The sequence below is a fragment of the Cuculus canorus genome, chromosome 1, assembly GCF_017976375.1.
Source record: "Cuculus canorus isolate bCucCan1 chromosome 1, bCucCan1.pri, whole genome shotgun sequence".
Classification (NCBI taxonomy): Eukaryota; Metazoa; Chordata; class Aves; order Cuculiformes; family Cuculidae; genus Cuculus; species Cuculus canorus.
In genome coordinates this window covers 180,587,945-180,606,881 of record NC_071401.1, presented here as the reverse complement: position 1 = coordinate 180,606,881, position 18,937 = coordinate 180,587,945, and the positions used below count along the sequence as shown (strand labels likewise).

General features: G+C 41.3%; 1 protein-coding gene across 6 annotated transcripts in view; it reads right to left on the bottom strand.

Moving 5' to 3' along the window:
- FOXP2 (forkhead box P2) overlaps nucleotides 1–18,676 on the bottom strand; it is a 417,066-nt gene extending 398,390 nt beyond the window's left edge. For all 6 annotated transcript variants that reach the window (XM_054072236.1, XM_054072282.1, XM_054072226.1 and 3 more), the window contains exon 1: nucleotides 18,440–18,676. The gene's annotated coding sequence lies outside the window, so the exon portion shown is untranslated. The remainder of the gene's footprint in view (nucleotides 1–18,439) is intronic.
- Nucleotides 18,677–18,937: the final 261 nt, after the last annotated feature.

Genomic DNA, 18,937 nt, shown 5'->3' with positions numbered 1-18,937 from the left:
ATTTAAATGGTCCTACTTCTATGTTCAGACTTGCAGTGGTTCTGTGGGTGCACAGCACCTAATCTAGTGGAAAGTGTCACTGCCTATGGCATGGGGGTTGGAACTAGTTTAAGGTCCCTTTTGACCCAAGCCATGATATAATTCTATGTTCAGTGCTCTAAAACACTGAAAAAGGACAGACATGGAATGAATGAATACTAATATGCCAACAAGCACACTAAGTGCCTTCCTGCTTCTTTCAAAAGAAAAAGCAGTGGTCAAACCCAAAAATTATAACGTAAAGTTTCCCACTTAAGTCTGCTCTCAATTCTTTAATATTATCTTCTTCTGAATAACTACTCACAGTGTTAAAAACATCTCTATTCCTAATGGACTTTGTTATGCCCTCATAAGGTAGACTGACAATCCTTTATTACCAAGTTTCTCTTCTCCATATATTCTCTCCTCCATATAGCTTTTTAAGAAACTATTAAAAAAGAATGTTGACACCAAAAAAATGAAAGGAAGGAATTTAGGCAGAAACACCTTGCCTTGTTATACCTATTTAAAATATATCTTTATACACCCAAGGTTATAAAGTGCTAGCTTAAATATGTCCACATTCATCTGATTAGCTTGCACAAATACATGTCTTTTTCAGAGTCACAACTTTCCGCTCTGGATACAGACCCCAATATTGCAAGCACAGCCAGCAATAATATCTCTAGATGGTGCCCCCCGTATTTGACTGTTCTTAAATACTTTATTTGGTCAGGACTCACATATTACTCCAATTGCTCCATGTCACTTCTTCTCTTCTTATGTACTTGTTTTGTGTTCTACCTATTGACATTTCCTTTCCACTTTTTTAATTTTTAATTAGTATCGTATTTTACTTTCACAGCACTAGTAAATTGCAAACACTCATGGCACTTCCAAATTACAAAAAAAAAGAAATCCTTTAAAAATATCAGACTGTTCTCTTCAACTCTTATTATTTTATTTTGTATTGCTTCCTTATTACTAAAAAAAAAAAAAAATCCTAAAAGTTGTTGGAGGAAATGAAACAATACCAGTCAACAAAGGCAGGTGCCAAAGAAAGAAAACTTGTTACTATGTAACACAACTATGAGGGAGTTTCAACTCTCACTTATGAATCACATCTTCAAAGATTTTCAGTATCTAAAAATACAGCGCATACTTGTCTCACATTTTTATCCCTGTGGTATAAAAATCAAAATAGCAAATTAGAAATATACTTCCAAACTGTAAACAGACTTTGTTTTCCATCCCTCTGACTCTTTCACAAGCCCAATTGCTCTCTTACCAAACCAACCTCCCACACAGCACAGAAGATCACTGCAGGTCCAGCCCTGTCTCCAACGCACCTCAGCTAGAGAGGACTCAAATCTTGCATGCTGCAGAACAAGTTACAGTTCCGTAACACTTGGTTCAGGAAGTTTTTACACATCCTATTAATTATAATAATATCAGTGAGGCTTACCCAGCAAACAAGCCAAAGCAGCTGAGCTCTGCAAGAAGTTTTTCAAAGGTATAATGGAGTTAACCAAAGGGCATTAGTAAGTACTGAAGGAAAAGGGGGGGAGGTAGTAAAAACAGGCAATCAGCTACAAAACATGAGGTGAGACTTGAAGGCTACTATTCTCTCTTTCAAGCATAAGATTGATTTTCTACTGCATCCCTAAGCAAATTACTTGAATCTTTAGCCTTACAGAAATCAGGTTCCACTTTAACTTTTTTCCTGATACATCTGACATTTCAGCTGACATGAAGCACTTTCCACTGTACAATGATTCTAGTGAAAATGTGATGGTTTCTTGTACTACCACTGTATTTTATGCAGCTTCTTCCCTTTGCAGTACCCTTGCAGTTAGGCATAAGTTTTAGAACCCTCCTTCTTTGATGAAATACTTTTTCAGAATCACCCTCTCCACTACTGGGATCCACTTTAAATAAGCACTAGAGGAAAGGAAACTGAAAAAGTACAAGCAAACAAAAGGAAACAGAAAAATCTCAGAGCCAAACTCCTCAGAATTAGCACTTGAAAACTTCCAAAAGAAAAGATTAGAAAGGATTACGGCAGAGGAAGGTTTCTTTGACCCATATTCTGGCTTCCAGAAGTAAGAATGTCACAGCACGATTACAGGGACATGTCTGCTTAGCACCTCAGCCCTGACAAGCCACTGCCGCTGTGCAGGGCATCGCGTGCCTCGCCACAGCCCTCAGTCAAAGCTCTGTCCTGGTCATCCAGGAGGGCTACAGCTACAGCTCTAATGCTCTAGTTTTTCCAAGACCTGCATTTTTACAGCTGAACATGAAATGAGTTAAAGCACTTTAGAGAGGTAGAAGCAAGTTAAGCTGTCTGCATAGATATAACCTTTGTATTTTCTGACAGTTCTATCGCAAAGAAAATGCATCATAATCCCAGAAGTTCAAAAACCACAGAGAACTTCCCCTCTCCTCTTCATCCTTTCATTATCAGCAGGATTATATTTATTTATTTCTTCCTGTTGGTTTTTTTCTTTTATTTAATTTGAACATATTTTCCATCGGGCCTGTTTTAAGATTTCAGAACTCTCCTGTCTGCCCATTATGTATGCATGTGAAAATGTGTATGCTGCCTACCCAGCAGGCAGATTACGATCTAGTGGGATGCTGCTGCCCATGGCAGGGGGCTTTGGAACTAGATCATCTTTAAGGTCCCTTCCAACCCAAACTATTCTAACATTCTATTAAGTGTTTTCCTTTACACAGACAAATCCATACACAGTGACAACATAGCTTTTTTGTCAACTACACAATTATTTGCAAGACAGCAGAGCAATGCAAAGCACCAGGGCCCCCCCAGTTTCTACTTCTAAGAGGAGCACAGTTGAGCACTTTCAAACAAGAACAGTGATAGCGTCTTTCTTAGCATCATCAGGTATGACTGGGTTCCACTTTGTGTGTGGAAACCATGGGCTCCTACTTGGGCTAAGTTAACCAAGTCAACTCTCACTAAGAGGCTAATCCTTTGTAGTGAGTGTCACACTGTACTAATGTCTTTTACCCAAGCATCCAGTGTGGTATGTGTTTTCCAAAAGGTAATGCGGTAAAGCCAGTGTGCCACAGGTCTCCTAGATTACGTACCCAAATTGTATTTTACATTTTGTATGAAGTGACTTTAATGCCAACATTCATCCATCCAATTTACAGGTAAGATAACAGAGAGTTACCTCCTTTAAAGAACAAGCACTGAGCCTTAATGAATAGCAATTACCAGGGAAGGCATACGCATTTTAACAATATTCAATGTAAGAGATAGGCCTATTATTCTTGTTTCCATTAGATACTTCAATGAAAATAGGATGATCTTTTCTCTTTCTAAATAAATAAAATCATATAAAAGCAAGAGCTTCCACAATGGAGTCTACAGCAGGTGCAGAAATTATGCTTTGTGAAATAAACTTGCACTGCCTAGTATTTGTTTCAGTTTGTAGCCTTTTGTTATTATTTTGAATCTTATTTTTTAATTTAAATACTTAAGTTACTACTGGTCAAATTTAACATCCCATACAAACATATAGCCATCAAAAGAAGCTTAAACTAAATAAAACATACAATAGTCTGCATGAGATTATACTGAACTGCAAACAAAGGTGGCAAAAGCAATTAATCAACCTTAAACGAGCAAAAGCTCTAGATCAACAGCAAGGCTTAAAACAAATTAAAACTTTGCAAATGGTCCCATAAATGGCTCTTTTTATTTCAAGTATACTGAACTTTAAAAGACTTCAAACTCTTAAAATTGCAACCCAAAGACAGAAACATTGCTTATGTAGTTACAATATATTTATGTTGCTATATTTTTTTTAACTTCTTTCCACAAACAACAAAACCACAGGTCTTAAATGAAATTTACAGTTGCAGAAGAAGCAATGCCTTTGATGTCGCATTGCAATAATCAAACTCGTCAAGTCAAAAGTACATTTTACACCTTGATCCACAGTACTGCCAAGAGTTGGATTTTGTTCTTCATTTCTATGAAGTCTGCTAAAACTGTATTTGCTGCAACTACTTCAGATTTGCCAAGCAGAAATCAAAAAGCACTATTTTCATTTATGCGAAACAGATTTTGTGGGAAAAGGGATGGTAGAAGTGGAAACTGTATATTTATTAGCTGGTTTACAGAGACCTTATTACAAGATACACACATATGTGAAATAAATTTAACTTAAAGAATTTCCTTTAAAGCATTAGAAAATTCCAGGATAAATTATGAACACTTACGTACTAGTTACTTTACTTTCTCTCAGATCTTCTGCAACAAATAGAACAGTGGAAACAACTATCACTGTACTCAAAATGCACAGAAGGCTTTGCAATAAGGAAATATAGTTGATGTACTTCAGCAATAATAGGATTTCACCTTCCAAACATCACATCCACATTAAGCCTGTAGATACACTATAGGAAATGCCATAATACTCTTACAGCTGTTTTCCAAGGAAACCATTCCATTCCTTCCATAATTACAGCAAAAGTTTTCGGGGGTAATTCAACTAGACGTGGTGCTTAGGGACATGGGTTAGTAGTGGACTTGGCAGTGTTAGGTTAAGGATTGAACTCAATGATCTTACAGGTCTTTGCTAATCTAAATTATTCTATGATTCTAGAAACAGTTTTACAGATCAACTTAATTACTCATTTTTTTTCATTCACTTTTCTTTTACTGGATATGCATGGCACAGTCAACTTGAAATAAAATCAAGAACAGCAACACAAGGGGAGTACACAAGTACTTACTCAGTACCTGACTTCGACGCTGCACAAGGAGGAAGAGTAAGAGATAATTTGCAGCAAAGCCCAGAGAAACTGTTCCATCTGGTTGGCTTGATGTCCCTTCAGCTCATCTACTAGGCTTTCAAAAACTGTCAAACACGCTGGCCAAAAGAAACACTGAAGTTTGCTATTGTAAGATGATTCTCTACTAGCTTTTCACATGCCTTTCCCATTCACATTCCTTATTTCCCAATAATTGTAATGAATGGGGCTGTCCTGGTGGAGATGAAGAAATACATGGCAAGTGCTGTTGCACATGAGGCACCAGTAGTCACAGTCTCATGCGCAGACACAGAAGCCTTCATCCCAGCCTTGTGGTCTGCAGCCATCTGCAGTCCTGTACCTTTTACTTCAAGGAATAAACCAGACTGTCTCCAATCCCGGGCTGCAATTTCTGGTCAGTGGTAAAACAAAGGTTTGGGGAACACTGAGAAGCAATCCAGACTGGGCTAGTGAGTACCCAAGTCCGAGAAGAGGGAAAATCTCTGTACACTTATACCAGAAGAGTCTCTTCCAGCCTGCAGAAGAGACCAGGGAGGAAGTTTTTGGCAGCTTTTCTGGTGAGCCTAGACCATGGGTAGAGAAGTGCACAAAGCATCCTTGGGGAGGCCAAGTATGAAGCTTACCCGTAACAGTGCACTGGCACAGGAGTTCTGGCCCCTCCTCAGATCTCTGGCACAGCACATTTAAGTCCCTGAATAAAGTGTGAGAAGCAGCATCAGAGAGACTGAATCCAGCACCTCTGCCTCTTTCAACTATGCTATCATATTTCTTGCCCATCTCCATCTTGATTCAAGCCATTTTAGAGCTTATAAAATTACGCTACAGTTATACCTTGATATAATATAAAACAAATTACCAGAAAACAGTGCAGAGGAATACTCTGCATGAAGAAACAAACTACCAAGAAAATGCACTGACAATTTCCTAAAGAACATATTTTCCTCTACATTTCTATTTCTAAGACCCCATGTTTAAAGTGTAGAGAACACCTTTCTCATGCAGTTATACTATCCTTTGTGCAAAAGGCTGATTTCAGCCATATCTAATTACTCTCAGAAACAATTTCTGCACACATTGAAATAATTCACAAGGAAAATGTACTGTCTACCAAGAGGATGATAACCTTTGTTTAGATCAACCAAAAAGCCAGATGTGAGCAATACTGCAACACCACCAAAAGAAATGGACTTAACTGATTTTTCTCATAAGGACAATATCTTTTTCATCAGATCATTAGCTTCCTAATTTTTCTTCTGTGTAAGTGTCAGGGCTGTCACAAACTACTGCAGAATCCAGGCAGTTATTGAGAAACACAATAACCTCTTAACATGACAGGCAACACAAAAACTGTTTCTGCTCTCCTTTGTCCATACATTCTTCACTTACATTGAGGAAATACTTCTAGTCCTCATCCTAGGATCTCCCTTTATAGCAATCAACCTAGTTCTTATAGCTACTGTGCCCAGAGAAGGGCTGATTTCTCAGTCTCTAAACCCTTTTGGCAAGTGAATGGGAAGCGGTAGATAGATTAAATTGGAAGAGCAGAGTTTACGGTGACTGAGCTTCAGAAAGCAATTTACTGGCATTCTCTATTGAATTATATCAACAACTCATAACCATTAATGAATTTATCTTTACTGCACTGAGATTAAGCAACTCTATCATGAAGTTCCACAAGAAGTCTACACCTGAGCCAAGAATTATAAATTTTAGGATGGCACTTGGTCTACATCATCATCATTCTTCATAATGTTAAAAGCAGTTAACTTCAACTTCATGATCTGTGACTGCTGCCCCTCTCCCCACCTACTTAAGATGAAAAATATTTGTTTCTCTTAAGGCCATTCTCGCCCATTACATCCCTATGACTGTGCTGATCCCTGGCAACAATTTACTGAACATAAGAAAAATAAGTATTTTTCAGTTTTAGGCTGATGGTCTATCCTGTGCAAAGCCTGCTCTCACTCTTCAACCCACAATGCCCCCTTGAGGCAAAAGGAAACAGAAATTAAAAACTGGGCTAAAGGGGAAAACAGAAAAAAAACCCATGGAACAAGAACTCTTAATACTAACAGAGGAAAAAGAAAATAGGAACCCCAGCGAAGACTGTCCACCACACTTATGACACTCATCATCTTTCTCTACTTAAGCACTCAGTTGTTTTTTTTCCCTTGACCTCCTTTCTGCTATGAAACTTCATTGCCTTCACCGCTGTTTAGAGCAGTTTTAAGAAGGGCACAGGAAGACAAGTTCTGAAATCCTTTCCCTATACACCAAATTCTACATATAAGCTTAAGTATTTGGTTGAAGAAAAAAAAAAGAGAAATACTTAATTTCTACAAGGCAACCAAAGAAAGACAAACTAATATCCACAGATACAAGCAAACGTATTGCATTTGTTATTAATAAAAATTAATCTATTATGACCTAGTAATCCCTACAGATGTCCAGTAGACATGACCCATGCCTATTTATCAACAGCTAAACAAGAAAGTAAAGATTTCTATGAGGCTTTCAATTTTGTGTCTAAAATCTTGGGTGTAGGTCATTCTCCTTGAAATGTAGTAGAGAAAGAAAGCACTGTGATTCATCTATTGTATCCAACATATTTTTTAAATTTTTGTATGCATCAGAAATAGAAAAACTTTCTGGAGACAGTAATTTGCACTAGGTTAATAATTATTGGTAAGAAAGACATCGGAGAACAAAACAGATTTTCTCAATATGCTGTACCATCTTCTGCTAGCAGGCACACACAAAACGCAGGGAACAAATTACATTCAGATAGAACTAATGTTCAGGATTTTAATATCACTCTTCTTACTACAACTATATAAAACTCTCTGCATAAAGGTTACCTCTAACACATCTTCCAACTCTTAAACACATTAAGAAACACCCTTATTACATTGTACATTTAACCACAACACAAGAAAAGGTTAGCTCCCAATAATAACCTTATAAAGAAAGTACAGTATCAGTTAAATGGATTTTAAGTAAGGGTCCAAGATCATATTAGACAGCAATTATAAGCTACAAATTGTATTTCATATCTTCAGCAAGAGTTAGCACAAGTCTTGCTGAGTCAAATCTCTGCTATAAAACCCCTTGCCATGCTTTAAATGCCACAAGCAGCTGAGCCCTGAGTGGTTAAAGCTAATGCTAAAGGTAAAGGCTTGAAGAGCTGACCAGATATCTCTTGGCCATAGATCTAAGTGTGTCAGTCATGGGCAAATATACCGTACCGTGTTTGTCAGTGAAGGCCAAGATCAAGTTCATCAGCTGTTGCGGAGCCTACCAGGGTAGCAGCAGAGCAAAACATTATTTTCACTGTGCCTACAGCGATCTGAGCAGTAAAGGCGACACTGGATGGTGACTCACTGTTTCCGTCCATCAAAGGAAAGTAAATATATTAAGAGCATTTCTTCTACATGCCCCTTGACAAGAAGAACACCGAAGTGTTCAGAATAAAAAGAAACAAAACAAGAGCCCATCCCAATCGGAAGGCCTCAAAGAAGGAGCAATCTCTTACAACAGCGCCCCAGCTTAACAAAGCAGCCATCCTTGCAGCCTGACCCAAAGTGGCACCTATGAATGAATGCCACGAGCCACCGCTCTCTGCAGCCAGGTTGTGAGCACGCACCTCGCCATCTCTCCCTATGCCTCTGAGAAAAAAGCAAAGCAGGAGGACTTCTTCACTGGAGGAGGCCTCCAAGAGGAGCAGCTCACTCCTCCCTCAGCATGTGGCACGAGGCTCAGGTCTGTGTCTTGTTTTGCTGCCGAAACATTCCAGGCTGTGTCAGTTTGGATTGCAACATAAATATTATGCAGCTGCAGACTCCTTAGTTCCAATTATGGTAATATTTCAGGTGATAATGAAAAAGATATTTTTAATAGTCTATGGTCACATTCTGCTCCCACTCATCTGTGACTTAGATGTAGAGAAATTCAGCTAAATGAAATTTTGTTGATAACTGAATTTGGAGCAAAATTGCATACCTAACAATGACTTAAAAAAATGCTGTCTTCCCTATTCTGGTATTAATACAGTGGTAACAACAAAGACCCACATGGCAGTCACTGGATAAAGAGGAGTTATTTATAAAACTCTATCTAGATGATACACCAGTACAGAGGTTTTGATATCAGCACTACTGATTAACAAAATGTACAGGCGCCTATGTCTAATCAGGCTGATAGTTTAAGTTCAAAATTTAGTTCAAGTTACTGAAGATATACACTGAAACAGAGGTTGAACCACCACTCTATTTAAGTCCAGGACAGTAGGTTCCATTTCTATACATAACTGAATAATAAAAATGTATTCTTCTACTGAGTAACAGAAAGATTTAAGGTACAAGTTCCCAGACTGCAAATCAAGAGGACCGGTCAAGTTATCATATAGTTTGCTCCATCCACCACCCTTCTCAGGCTTTACAGTAACTCTCCTCTGATGCAACAACCAATGAAGGAGGAGGAAGAGAGCAAGGTCCAACCTGTAGCCAAAACCTTTCTAAAGGAGCATGTAGCCAGCTACTGGTGTTCATCCACTATGTTGCAAGCCTGAAATTCCTGGGAAATGCCAGACTTGCTGCACATGTACCACACCACTTACCATGCAGTATACAACACTCTCCAGCTAGGGCACAAGATATGTTATGCTTGGCTGATTAGACTGGACATGGCTAATTTAAAAGAAAATCCTTAAAATCTTGTAAGGATTGTCTTTCTTGTATGTCTTCGGATCGTCACCAATGATGTACCTACCTGCTGTACTATTATAAGACTCATTTACTGAATAAATGGAAGCAAAATCTTCAAATTATTTAAATACTATGAAAAAGTAAAATATTGGGTTTTCATATTAGTGCCAACTTGCTCAGAGCCTATCAGTAGTTGCTGTAAGGGCCTGAATTGAAAAAAAAACTGAAAACACTTGGATTTCTCTTAAATACATACATCACCAACCCTGGTCCAGGTAGCTTGGAAGAGCAGCTAAGTAGTGAGTAACTTCTCAACCTCAGAAGAAGCGTTCGCACCTGAACATACAAACATGTCTAAAGCACCAACCAATCTCAATGCCTAAGCCAAAACAAGGAGTCTTTACATCAATTTCAGAAAATTTGGGAGAGGGCTGAAGGTCTTTAGAGAGATTTTTGGAAGAAATATTTGGCAACCCTCTCAAGTACATCCTCTCCTGAAGTGTGAAAACAGGTGAAGACACAAGAAGGGCACCTGCATGCCACGGAGGCAGGAAGATCAGCCTGAGCAGGGACTCCTGCTGGGCTGCAGGCACTTCCTGGTGGATCAAGCTACTTCCATTTGTGATTCCAGAACCTACTGCCAGTCCAAGCTTCCCCAGGCCCCACAGCCACCCCAGGGGCCTCCCAGCTGCTGGGGCACAGCAAGATATTGATGCCGGAAGTTATGCTTAGTCTGGAAATCAATTTAAACCCAGCCTGGAAGCACTTTCCCCTTATTTTTTCAAGAAGGTTTTGGAAAGGCAGCTTTTCCTATCACAACCCTTAAAATACCTCTCGTACATTGTGAAGCTATTCTCCAGCAGAGTGAATTCCTGCTCAGGAGAATCTCACTCTTTGAGCACATTTGCTGTTTTCCTAAAGGATTGAACATTCTTGTCTTTACGGACTGCACTCTTTTTTAGGATGTTTTCCATCTCATAACCTGAGATACAGTAAATTCACCTGATATATCCATCTTCCTTCCGAAGGCTGTAGCCTCCTTCCTGGAAACCTGTGGAGGGACACAGGATCCTTGCACCGTTGTGCAGACACGTGTGGGTGCAGGCATAGGCACACACTGCTCTCAAAGCTGCACCGTTTCCGCAGGAGAAATCTTTGAGCAATCATCAACTTCCCTGTCTAGCAGTGTTCTGCAGCTATATACAAATATTTTGGCAGTTTTACCATTCTCCTTGCTACTCTGTGACTTGAAAGCATCATTTGGCTCTCAGGTACTAAACCTAAACAACCCTGAACTAACATTATTACAAGGTTGCCCTACCGCAGTTCACAAGATACACATTTCTGGTTGCTCAGGTGTACTTCACACCCTTTCCTGGTCGATAATAAACAGAGGCCCGAGAAAAAAAATGGTCACTACGTCCAACACTAAATGCATCATTAACTCTTTTACAAGATGTCAGTCACTTAAAATAGAATTAAATACCAAATATGTCAAAGTTTCTGTCACAATATGCTTAATTCCTTTTCTTAAGCAAAAGATTGTGCAAGGATTTATGACACTGTGTAAAACTTCTTCCATATAGTCAATATAGTTATCTGTCGAATCCATACGTATTCTTTCACGTACGCTGACAGTTATTGTGTACTGAGAACAATTTACAGGCATCATCACAACATTAAAAGTAATTTAAATGCATTCAAGACTGGTAACAAATGAGTCTGAGTGAATTCTGCGTGAAGGCATTTCATGATCTTTAGCAAAGTATCATCTTAATACTTCTACAGTTGTAGCACCCATATATTCTACTAATTGATTTTCAATGAAGAATTATTTTTACCACATATCAAGGAGTACTCAGTACCCTTCCTCTTACATTCACTGTGCTGTAAACATAATAATAATTTATTCCTTATTGAATTAAGTATGTTCTTCTACAAAGATGAAAACATGTTGACAGAAGGGAAAAGCACAACCGTTCACCAGCTACGCAGATCTCTGCAGTTTGTGCACACCTGACTGCATTAGGTTTTTGTGTTTTCATTTTTAGGTCATGAGAATACTGTTAGTACTCTAATGAAACCACAAGCTTGTCTCTGTTCTCTCACAGAGAAGCTCCTTGAATCATAAATATTTCAATTACTTTGTTTTAGACTCTAAAAGATACTAGCTTCTGCTTTCTATAGACTTCCCCCCCTTCCTTAATCTTGAAAAGAGCTCTGTCCCTCCTCTGCTACATTGAAAAAGGGATATTTTGATTTACAGTAACTAAAAATCAACTTGCAATGCAATAACTAATAAAGAAGTTTCCAAAGACACATACCGGAATTAACAAGACCTACTATTTAGAAAACACCACTCTATGGTACTCGACTGTGGTCAGCGTAAACTGGCACAACACCTGTGCCTGCCACATCTGTGCCTGACTGCATGTGTAACGCTGGTGTGCGAGAAGTTAATTATGCCTTCCCATAAAATAAAGTGAAAGTGAAAAATTTATTTCACATATCGGGTATCAGATAAAAGTCACACCCTCCTTTCTCCTGAGAACTCCAGCCCCTGTTCTCTGAGCGGCTGCCCATCTCCAGCCGCGCTGCCCGCTCCTTCCCTGGCTCCTGCCCAGCCACATGTTTTCTCTGGCCTCTTTCCACAGCACTCCCCAACTCTCCATTGTTTGTGTGTTGTCCCTCTCCTTTCCAAAGCCCTTAGTGACTTCCCACCACTAACTCTTAAGATTTTGTTAATAGTAAAACCTGACAGTTTCTGATCTGATTTCCAAGCAGTTAAATGTCATCTACAGGTTTTATTGCACAGGTCCTACCTACAACTTGTTTTACTAGGTGGGTTAAACTCCAGGAGAACAATGTGCCTCCTCGACATGAACAGTGAGAGTTGTGAAAAGAGAAATCAACAACGCAATTGAGAGTAACATTTTTACACAAAGACTTAGCACTGACAAAATAGCAAAGGTTAAATGGTGTTTGGGGATATTCACCTCTTAAATTACCTTTACCATTCCTGGGCAAATTAAAAATCAACACCTAGTAGATCCTTAGCATGGTATTGTGCCTGAAGTAACTTGGCGACTCTGAGAATGTTTCTCTGATGACAGGTTTCCTACTTTGCAGACCGAATTACCCAGTTTGGTCCTATCAGAGAAGCAATGCATATGCTACACTTGTACAGCCATTCTCCTTCCTTCCCTCAAAGGACAGATCACAAAAATTACAGTGGTAATATGCACCAAGACCACATGGTTTTAACATATACATGTGTCAAAAACAGAATTTGTCAAAGTATTTCAAATACAAAAATTCAACTTAGATCAAATACATTATTAATAGTTTTAAATATGTATTACGTTGGTTTAGGTCAAAATAAGGAAGATGGATAATTGAATAAGAGTATTTAAATTTACGTAGGAGAGAAATTCTGAACAAAATTGCAAAATACACATCACGTTACAAGAGAAAAATTAAATTATTCTAATAGGATTGTGTATCTTCTTTTAAGAAAACATCGGTCATAAAAGGTATAGAAATTTTTTCATCAAAATGTAAATACTTATCCAAAGAAATAATGTGCTCAGAAAAACCCAACAACTTTCTAGTTATATTATGATGTACCACCCAGCCTCAAAATGCCACTCTTCAAATGAATTTCCAATGCGGGGCCTAATAGTAAAGGATATTTCCCACAAGGACAAGGTTGGCACAGGCCTGCTGGAATCTCAGTTGTCCTCACAACATCCCAGAGGCAAACCAGCCAAAACAGGACCGCAATCAGAAATGTCTAGAAATATTTATTTTGTTGTAATTTGCAGACATGGTCTGATGCACAGCAGAGGCCGAAAGGACCATCTCACCAAGAAAAGGACCTGCAGCATTTCTGTGGACCCTGCAGCCACCAATGCGCTGGAAACTTCTCAAAACAGAGACACCCCACCACCTGCTCTCAGTACCTGCTGCCCACAGGGAGGAGGGAGAAGATGGAAGTCTCTTGGTAAACAAGTAAACTCCACATGTAAGCCGAAGCCAGCCTGTGAACCCCAAAGAAGGGCCTGAGGTTCATGACAGAGATCTGTAATCACTCGTTCCACCCCAGAAGGGCCATCACACAGCAGCAGGGTGGTAGGCAGGACAGAAAGTGTCCCTTGAATGAATGTGCTGCCCATCCGTTCAACCTATCTGCCTGTTGTTCCCTCGCACAGCCTGATTAATTAGAAAGTCATCTCTGTTACCTACAGCCACAGCAAGCAGAGAGATCCACACATGAAGCACGGCAAACATACAGCTCGCGGTATCCAAGGGAATCAGCTCTACTCTCAGCAGCCAGCCTGGCTAACGTACGTACTTAAATAAGAAACAAACTGCAGAAAAACTCTTTCCAGCCACAGTCATGTGATCAGTATTTGCAGGAAGAAGAAATAACTAATTAAACAGATAAAAAGTTAAGCCGACAATGTTCTTATTCCCCCTCACCAACAACCTCTACAATTGACTAAAAAGACTTAATTAATAGTATAACACGATGTGCTTAACATTTTAATTTCATTTTCCTTAGAACAGGAACTGAAATCATGATATTAAACACAATTCCACACATAACTCACTCTTCAGAGTTCAAACTTTACTTTTTAACACCATCTCAAACTCCACTTTGGTGAACCAATAAACATCATAGCAACTGTTCATTAAAGAGATTATTTTCAGCTACTTCAGTGATGACAGCATAGGCAAGCTATTGCTGGCACTTTCAAATCCAGCTTTCTGACATAAAACATAGTCTTGCCCTTAAAACGCAAACCTAGCAGAAACGGGGGCAAAGAAAGGGCAGAAAAGCCAAAACAGATGCAAATCTTGGGTCAAAGAATAGATGCCTCTTATAATTTGTAGTAATCATCTTTGAGGATTTTAAAAAGTCATGTGTGATTAAACTACTGAAAGCCTCAGAAAGGAGAAAAAAAAAATCAGGGTTAAATGACAATTGTGGGACTGCTTCTTGGTTTTATGCAAATCTAGAAGTTTTGAAATTTAAGTTTAAAATTACCCTTGGAAATGATACCAATAAAGTAAGCGTGCTCGTTCTGTGATGGAGCAAAAGGTGGAAGAAAACCTCTAAGCAACTAACAATGAACTATATAATTGGAATTTTAAGATTAAGTTTAATTTAAGAGGTTAGTTTACTACAGCTAACCTTTTCTATAATTCTGTCTTCATTATTCAGTTTTTCTGGTGCCACTAATTTACACACACAATCAAGAAAGACCTCAAGTCAAAACAGGACAGGGAACGGGAATCTAAATGACAAGTATTCCTTCTAATAAGGATTAGTTGAGAGGTATGCTACTGTGGCTGTGAAAAAAAAATTAGATAATTTGCATTACTTCTAGACCCACTAGCTGTCACAAAATTTAAAAGAGCAATCAGTTCGAGTGTACCGAAAATTATTATTTTGCAACAAAGTTGATAGCATTTTTCAGTTTGACCGTGATTTGCAATATTCTCCGGTCAAAATCATTCCATGGGTACTTCTCAGTGACCTATGTCCTAAATCATTTTCAATTCCTCTGAGCCAGTGACCTCTTCACGATCTGACTCACAAAGAAAAAAAACATGACAATTCCCATGAACCATTCTTTTACAACCATCATCAGAATTTAATTTCTCCAAAATAAACCTGGTAAAAATAGAAATGGAACAAAAGAGTACTTGGGTGTTCAAGAAATATTAATTAATCACCCTATCAGAAAGATAGATAAATACCAGCCCTCAACTTTTGATGATGAAAAACAAGGAGGTTAAGTGACACTTTCAATGACACATAGCAAAACACTGCCACAACACGGATCACATCTCAGAAGTTTTCTATTGTTTTCAGCCCACTAGCCTTGAATAACTCTTGTGCATGCAATGCTGAATCAGGTATATTCCTCAGAATTTAAAAAGCTTATTCTAGCTCACATAAATAAGTCCAGGGAAAAAAGCAGCTTACGCTACAGTAATTTTTTTAAATACATTTGGATCCAACAAGAAGTTTTCTAAAAATATATTGGAGTCTGACAGGAATGTTTCTAAGCAAATACATCTTTAATTTTAAAATGTTAGTTTTGACGCGTTCTATAACAGAATGCATTCAAAATATGTATAAGCAACAGATGATTACTCAAAAACAGTAAGTCACTTCAGAACCATATGAAACCCAACACCTGACTATTGTACAAACCCTGGCACAGCTTTAAAACAATACCATGTATTCACTAATTAAAATATCCTGAACTCGACACACTTCTTTTCCTCATATTTGAAAAACTCTCATTTGGCTGTTCCCTACAGACTCTGTTAACTTCACACAAATCTCCACTAGACAGAAAGCTATGAAACATTTAGGTTTTTTCCTCCCAAACATTATAAATACTTCACCGTAGCAATGATCTCGTGACAAAAGGTAGGAATCACTGAGGTTAAACTAAAACCAAAGAAATACCCAAATATTTATACAATTGATTCTGTTGGAGCTTCCTAGTTTGGTTACTGTTAAATCTTACAGCCTGCACCCACAAGGCCTCACATGAAGCTGTGTATTTCAGGTGCTACTTCTGAACAACATAAATTAGAATGCCTAATTATGTATCTTTTGTATGTCACTAAGTGACCCATCAATTGGCATGAAAGTTACTATATGTGTTTTGGAAACGTTGTATTTGAAGCACCCTTTCCTCTCCCTCCACCGTTTAGTAATCCACTACTCTTGAGTAGTTAAACGAATGATTTAAGTATACAAAAACGCCACAGAACACTACCGTTTTCTAAGAACTGCATTAAAATAGCAAATTACTGCAAAACAGGGGTCCTTTCAATATCTATATTTAATACAATCAAATTATTACAGTCAGGAAAAATCTTAAATTAAAAATAAATACTAATTTGAACACTAAAATCCATATCTCACTCAAAAGGATTTAGTGTAGCATTAGAGAAACTGATTTAATAATTAATCATATTTTCTTTAGAGTAATATTACTAGCAGTAATGTTTTTCCTTAATGGTTTTAAATTACCTAGCACAGAAAAAAAAAAAAAAGCCTAAACCTGTCAAAATCTCTTAAACTTTGACTTCTTTTTTCCCCCATGAATTAACGTATGCATACAGGCACCGTGCACAGCTTCCGAGTCCCACATTTGTAATGAAATTTCCAGGGGCCTGATCCAAACCCATTGAGTCAGTGGAGGGATTCCTACTGATGTCAATGGAAAGATTCCCACTGACTTCAGTGAGTTTTGGGTGGGGGCTTTTAGGTGGAGAAAAGACGAGGGGAAATCCTCTTTGGAAAGGGAACTTTTGTGTTTCTCTCTGTAAGAAAAGTACATAAACAAATAAGGCTTCTGGAAAAGGGAAGCGATTCCCAGGTAAGAGCGTACTGTTCTTTCGTCTGCAGCTCTGTGCTCTTTAAGGTACAGGTGAGGATGCTACGAATTTCGGGTGGTTGCCTCTAAGGTTATTTTCCCCCGAGGACACCTCAGCATCCCGCTTTCTGTCCGGACTAGCCCCGCAAACTCTGAAGGAATGTTCTCCTGCCCGCAGCCCCGGCTTTGCCCTGCGCTCCATCAGAATCCCCATCCCAGGACATTGCGGGTCCATCCCAGGACAGGATCCCCATCCCAGGACACGGGCCCGCAGCTGCCTGAACCTGACACGCGCCGGACTGCGGGAAAGAGAGCAGAGCCGCCTCACGGGCCGCCTTTACCTTGGCCGGGCAGGTTCGGGAGGGTGGCAAAAGGCTTTCCAGGAGGTCACGGCAGCCCGAGAGCGGCGCAGCCCGCGCACCCCTCTCTCGGGAAGGCACCCGCGCTCGCCCTTCCTTCCCTGCGCTCCGTGCCGCGGCTCTCCCGGCTGGCAACGCAAAGCCCCGGCACGCCTCGCCGCCCCGGGCTCGCTCCCTCGCCCCGATCCACCAAATTCAACTTTCAAAACTTTCCAGGTCCCGCACTCCTCTTTAATTTCAAGGAAAGCCCCCCACGCACCCGCTACGGAGGCCGCCTCTGCAACTCTGAAGCTCTAACATCATCATTTATTAATTCTTGGGTTTAGGCTTTTTTTTTTTTTCCTTGGTTTTGTATTTTGGAGGGGGAGCGGGAGCGCGGGGGGTGCGGGGCCGAGTCGCGCCGGGAGCCCCGCGGGAGCCCCGCGGGAGCCCCGCGCTCCCAGGGCGGGGGGGGCGTCCCGGGGCGCTCCGAGGGGGCGGCCGGCAGCGGGTGCGCCTCGCCCGCGGGCAGGCGGGCGGGCAGCACACAAAGGAGAAACGTGACACGTTTCCTCACCCGGGCTGTCTGCTGGGGAGGTCTCGGAGAAAAACAGAAAAAAAGAGAAAAAAAAAAAAAAACATAAAAGAGAGGGAAAAGGAAAAAAAAAAAAACCACAACCCCCCAAAACCAACAAACTAAAGAGGGGGAGGCGAGCCTCCCCGGCACACGCTCCCTCGGAAGCCCGGCCCCGAGCCCTCCCCGCCTCGCACTGAGGCTACAGGTTGTTGGAGCCCGCGGGGGGGCGGCGGGAGGGTGGCCCCGCAGGTTTGGGGTGGGGGAGCCGCCGCCCCGCTCCGGTGCGTCCCGCAGGGCCAGGCAGGCACAGCCCAAACTTCGGCCGGGGCAGAAGCCGCCGCCGAGCGCTTCCCCCTCCGCCTTCCCCCCACCCCCCCCCCGCCCGCATTTTCGGTGCCCCCGGGTGCCGGGAGAGCTGACACATGTCACTCCCGCGGCAGCCGCCAAACTTTCCCGCGGCGGCAGCAAGTCAGTGGCGGCGGGGGGTGGGGGGGGAGCGGGGGAAGCAGCAAGTCGCACCGGGGAGCGGAGGGAGGAGGGGATGGGGATGCGGGGGAGAGGGACGCTGGGGGGTGAGGGGGTAGCACTTACCGGGAGGAGACACCGTGCGGGGCGTCCCGGCGAGCTGACGCCGAGAGAAAGGGCCAGCGGAGCCGCGCGCACATGCAAAGTCCCCGCGGGCGGAGCCGGGGGCCGGCGCGGGGCCCCTCTGTCCGCGGGCGCGGAGCGGCGGCCGTGCCTCCCGCCGGCTGGCGCTGCCTGGCGCTCCCTCCCCCGGCGTGCGGGTCCGCCCGTGTGCGGAGTGTGGAGCCTGTGTGTATGTGTTTTGTTGGGAATGCAGGGAAAAAAAAAAAAAAAGAAGAAGGGGGGGGGGGGGAGGAGAAAAGAAAAAAAGAAAAACCCCTCCGCTGCACACACCGGCTCCTTTGGAGAAAGGGGAGTGAGGAGGGAGCCCTCACATGATCGCGAAGTGGCCTGCACAGAAGTGCTAATAATGCGGGGGGGGTGGGGGTGGGGGGGAGCGGCGGAGCGGGGGATGGCAACAAGAAAAATAAGAAGTGCGGCGGGCCGGGCCCGCTCCGCTCCGCG